Source organism: Lindgomyces ingoldianus (genome assembly GCF_010093535.1).
Source record: "Lindgomyces ingoldianus strain ATCC 200398 unplaced genomic scaffold BDR25scaffold_46, whole genome shotgun sequence".
Taxonomy (NCBI): Eukaryota; Fungi; Ascomycota; class Dothideomycetes; order Pleosporales; family Lindgomycetaceae; genus Lindgomyces; species Lindgomyces ingoldianus.
The window spans coordinates 440,974-446,973 of record NW_022985207.1 but is presented as its reverse complement, the minus strand read 5'-3'; positions in this window follow the sequence as shown (position 1 = coordinate 446,973).

The window sequence follows — 6,000 nt, the reverse complement described above, 5'->3', positions numbered from 1 at the left end:
AAGTTTAGCTAGCTTTACTTATAACATGTGTATCTAGCTTGTAGAGCTTATAGCTAGTTAAAGATTTACTAGTTAGTTATTAAATTTAACTACTTTTTAGTGTAGATTTTTTTTACTTCTTTATAAAGACTAATAAGTTTATTAACTTTATTACTAATCTGCTAAAGTTTCTTAATGTTATCCTAGATACTGTTAATCTATTCTGCTAGAACTTCTTTATTAGCTGTTAGAACTTCTAATAATCCTAATAAGGCTGCATAGGTTAGAATTAAGGTTATGTTAAGTAGTTATACTTTTTAGAGGGTGTAGTGTTTAATGTTATTTCTAGGGAGTAGGACAGAGAGTAGGGGCTAACAGTAGGGTGTACAGTCCTACGTAATAGCTACTAGGCTAATAGAGTAGAGTAGGGCAACTAGATTGTGGTTTGTCTCTATAGCAGCAGTATAGTGGCCAGGTCAAACAGTCCTGTTGGACAGAATTAGAGGTATATATAGTGTAAGATATATAAATAGTATTGCAGCTCTTTAGAAAGCTAGAATGCTACTTAGTCTATATAAAAAATAAACTAAATGTTAAACACACCTTCTAAAGGTTGTTTAAGGATAAAACTATATACATGTCTAAGAGTGCTAAGAACAAGTTAGGTAAGTTTAACAAGTTTGCAGCAATAAGCTTGCTAAACTTGTTAAGCTTGTTTAACTTGTGGCCTTTCCTCTTATTAGATGATGCATTCCTCCATAGCCGCCGGCAGCTGTGCTGCCTCCGCATCTTCCAATTGGTTCGCAAACGAGCCCTGCCCTAACCTAGCTAGATTGTGGAGCACCACTGGTGGAGTTACGTCGGTCCAACCATAGACCGTAACAAAAAGTACCTGTGATGACAAGCACTGTCTCTACTACCGTATAGAGCTAGGGAAGCAAGGTAGAGTAGGTCGGCTCTATTTCAGCTAAACTAGGATAGGGAGTGAAGGAGGCAAAGGGTTTTTGCAAGAGAAAAGCTTGCGCAGCGCTAAGGCGCTAGCGCGCTTACTTAACCCTTAGTAAAATTATGTAACTAGCAGTAAAGCTTAATAAGCAGCACTGTTATATTACCCCCCTTTAGGGTAGGCTTATTCTTAAGTCTGTAGTTACATATAATAATAACATGTATAGCGCGTTCCCTAGCCTCTATTATAGTCCCCTCTACTAGCAAGTTCCCTAGGCTAGTTATTCTTTCTTGTTGCCTCTAGGTCTTCTTCTGCCTTGTACGCTTGCAGCTAGGCTTCTAACTGCGCTAGGGGACCTAGTTTGTTTAGATATGCATTATAGAAGTCTCTTACCTTATGCAGAGCTCTTATAAACCCTTGGGCGTTGTACTAGGTAAGGTTAAGGTTATAGGCTACCTAAGAAACCTTATACTGCAGGCGGTAGTAGTAGAGACAGCTATTAAGAATTTCCTGTACAGGCTATTTAGAGTAACTATTAATGTTAATAAGCTCTTCTTTAGGTTTAAGCTGGCTTAGCAGCGCTGTTAGTAATTTCTTTTATAAGCAGTCTGCGTAGAAGACGTTGTATGTATAGTAGCAGCTTTAAGTAATATAAGTGTCCCTCTATGCCTATAATAGAGTATAGTCTATACATCTAGTAGTTAAGCTTTTAACTAAAGTAACCTAAAGTAAATTTTTTAAGTGTTATGTACACTTTATTACTTACTATAAAATCTAGACTACGTCTTTTCTTATTTACCTAAGTTGCTTATTGCTGCTAGGCCTGTATAATGCCTCTCTAAGCTATTTTTATAGTAAGCTGCACTATGTTGCGCTAAGTTTTAGCATAGCTTTAAGTCTTTTTATGTAACATCTACTTGCGTATAAAACTTAATTACTTAGTCTATTTTTTTTAGTTTTAATAGTAAGTTAGTTAGTAACTAAATTTAATTTTAAACAGTAATAGTCTAGTTATCTTATAAAGTAGCGTAGCTTATGCCTAATCTATGCATAGCAGGAGGTCTAACTAGTTATTTTAGTAGTAGTTTACAAAGAGTTGTAAGCGCTAGTTAAAATACTAGTTTAGCACCTCTATATTACTATCTATCTATAAGTAGTAAAGTGTGAAAAGCTTCTACTTAATTTTTATAAGTTAGTAGAGCTTATCTATAAACTTTAAAGTAAATTAAAAGCCTTAATTAAAGATAATAGACCTTAGAGAGCTAAAGATGCGCTAGATGTAGTAATAGTATAAGTCTACTATATCTTTTACTATTATTGTTTTATAGCATAGTAGCAAAAAGCAACATTTACCTAAGTAGTTTACTATAATAAAGGTGTTATTATACTTTTTCTTATCTAGTAAGAATGCCTCCTTTACTCCCCATCCTAGTTTAGCTGAAATAGAGCTGACCTACTCTACCTTGCTTCTCTAGCTCCATACAGTAGTAGAGACAGTGCTTGTTATTACATTAAACTAGAATTAATTCTATTTTAGCTAAAGGTAGTGTAAGTTACAACTTTACTGCTAACACTAATAGCTAAGAATAATATTATATGCTATTACTATTATAAGTTAAAACACTTTAGCTATAACTACTTACCTTTTTATATAACAAATAAGCTAATAAAAGCTGTAGACTTAAATATAAAGTTAAGTAATAAAAAAGGGAAGCTTTACTCTAGAGGAAGTCTCCTCCCTAGAGACGCATAACAGAGCCCCTAGTTCTAACCTGTGGCAGCTACTCTTTAGCAGAAAGCTATTTACGCTGCTTTGCTGCATCTTTACTAGTAAAATAGCTATTAAGCTTAATAGCCTTATTAACACTAGTGTAAGTAGCTATAACCTTCTCTATTCTAAGCACTTATGTATAGTAAAAAAAGGTCTTAAAGTAAAGCTTTTTAAGATAGCGCCTGTCTTTCTAGTTGTCAGATTGAAGCACTGTTTCTGGGCTTCCTGAGATGAATGATGGGTTTGGATATGATGTATGGGATGATTGATTGATTGTGTTCATTTATTGATCCTTTTTCTGCTCTACTCGCGTTGCTCGGCTTTTTGTTTTGCTGATCTGAGTCCCTCGCGCACTTGCCCTATGCGCGACCAGCTTGCAACATGCTGAAAAATGCTGAAAAATGCTGCAAAATGCTGCAACATGCAGCAATTTGCAGCAACATACTGTTTGAGCTTATTGCTCGTACTATGTAGCAGCTTTCGTCAAACGTTCCTTCTGTCTTGACAGTAGGTGCGCATATCTGACACACCCCCTCAGCTTAGACATGCTTTAAGCTAGTTCCTAATTGCGCAATCTTAGTATGCTTCTAGGGCTTCTATTCTTGCTTTAATCTCTTCTATATCCGCTTCTTAACTGACTATCCTCTCCCTAACGTTAACTAGCTAAATTTGCTAAAGAAAGCTTAGCCATTTGCTGGCTAGAAGCGCTTTAGTAAGTCTGTCTACAAGCATCTTGCTAGAGAGGACATAGACAACCTTAATTATTTGTTAAAAGACTTCCTGTTAGAGCTAGTAGTTATAGATGTTAACATGTTAGAGCTTAGTTTAAAGTTAAGATATCTCTTTATTTACTAGTTAAATTATCTGCTTGTTGTTGCACTAAATTATAATAGTTAAATTAGGCAGCTTAACTTATAGTTTATTAAAAAGCATTCTTGTAAACATAGCTTCCTTAGTAACTTAGAACAGTGTAAGTAATTCTACTTCTGTTATTAATATTATAACTATATTTTGTTTATTTACTTACTATGTAATTTATCTGCTAAATAGTTAAATAACATAGCCCTAAAAGCTTTTTTTATTTAGTGTATTGTCTACAAATAACATATTGCTTGCTACTACAAAGTAGTCTTCTCCTCCTAATTAGAGTGCGTACGTCTGTGTCGCATGTAGGTACAGAATAACTTAATTAGCTGCATCCTAATAGTTAGATGCAGGATTTGTAAGAAACTATGCAAGGCGTGATGTAGTAAAGGCAATATCTAGTTTTATAGTAACTGCTGCAAAGAGCAGAGATCTAATCTTCTGCTAATATTAATTTACTTCTAATAAGGTTATAAAACTAGATTGCAGCATAAGTTTAATCCTACTTATAGGTGTAGCATGCTGCAGGTCCTTTCTATTAGCTAGCCTAGCTATTTTATTAATATATAAGGCTTATAACAGCTAAATTATTTATTACTATTAATTTTTAATAATCTTAACTCCTAGAAACTATTATAGGTCCTTGCCTCCTATTAGGGTATACTTCTCTTATAACTAGTCTACTACACGCTGTGCATCTGCTTTAGAGCTTTTTCTATGCGCAATAATAAAGTTGTCTACATAAAAAAAAACAAATATTCTAGCTTTAGTTATATAGTAGGGTTTATATAGAACAGCTAAGAACCTAAGGCCTTTAAGAGTTATTTTAAAATAGTGTTACTAGAGTAAAAAAAAAATTTATAGGCTATATAGTGCCTTTTAAAGCTTTAGTACTATACCTAGTTTCTAATAGCCTCTTAGTATCTGCATGTAGATATTGCAGTTAATTACTGCATATATAAATGTGTTAGTTACATTATATTATTTAAGCTCTAGGTTAAACTGTGCAGATATTACTATTAGCATTTAAAATAAGCGTCCTGCTAAGGTAGCAGTGTAGGTATCTTATGTAGTAATATTTTTTTATTAATTACTGTAGACTACTAGTTGCGCCTTGCATCTTTGTAATCTATAGTACTTATTAAGCTTATAGGTGTACACCTACATACAATCTAGAATCTGCTGTCTAGCTGCCTTAATTAGCTTTATCTAAACCTCTGTCTAGAATTTTATTGTTTAATAACTATCTAGGTGTGTTCTTTCTACTGCCTTAAACATTTTATATAAAAAGTGCTTTTCTAGTTGCTTTTAGGTTAATAGTAAAGGTAGCAACTAGCTTTTATAAAGTGTTTTTTTTAAATAGTATTCTTATTAATGCTACTTTATCTAGCGTCTTACTGCTATGCTTTTCTACACTTTTAGATCTTATGCTAGCTATAAAGGCTGCAGCCTATAGTATAGTTTTTAATAACCTTATTTAGCTTAGCTTTAGTGCTGCTCTAGCTATTAACTACATAAGCAATGCTATAGGTAGCAGAGTATTTAAAGAAGACAGATAGTTATCTCTAATCTTTCTTCCTTAATAGTAGCCTAGTAGGTCTACTTTATTAAAATTTAATGTATTATCTATAGTGTTGTTTTTATAAAATAACTTTATCTCTAGCTAATAACTAGGTGTTAGAAGCTTAATTATTCTAATATATATAGTAATTTTCTTTACTATGTTATGTATAAGGTTATTTATTAAGTCTTTAGGCTTACTACTAAAGATTAAGTGTTTATTAAAAATAATATTACATATATAGATTACTTTTACTAGTAGTAGTATCTATACATAGTAGATGTTTAATAATTAGTACTTAACTAAATATCTAATCTACGCCTTTAAGTCTAGCCTTTATAGCTTAGATTTATTCTAATACATGTTATTAGTTATTATAAATGCTTTATAGCTATAGGCTTTTAAATATGTAAAGCTTAGCTTTTAAATTAACATAACAACTCTATTATTTAAAGCTGCTTATGTAAAGAAGATCTTATATAGTGTTTTCTAGTTATTAGCATAGTTTAGCGTCTAATTGTATAGGTATACGCTAGCTCTAGTAATGTATAGCTATATGTTCTATAGTAGGTTAGCATCTAGTTGCATAGCCTATAACTTCTTCTTATTTACACTCTCTAAGTGTTTAGCTCCTCTATTCTAGGCTTATGTATCTAGTGCTAAAGGCTTAATAGTTATTCTATGCAATGCTAGCTAGCGTTCTACCTCTAGTTTTACTATTATAATCTTGTTATTAGCTTTAATAACTTTTATAGTAATGTTATAATAGTTCTTTAAAAAGAGGATAAAAATTATAAAAGCTTTAATAATTAATTTAGTAGGCCTATTATTCTTAAAGTAGAGGTCCTACTAGAGGCTAGAATACTTGTTAGTAATTAG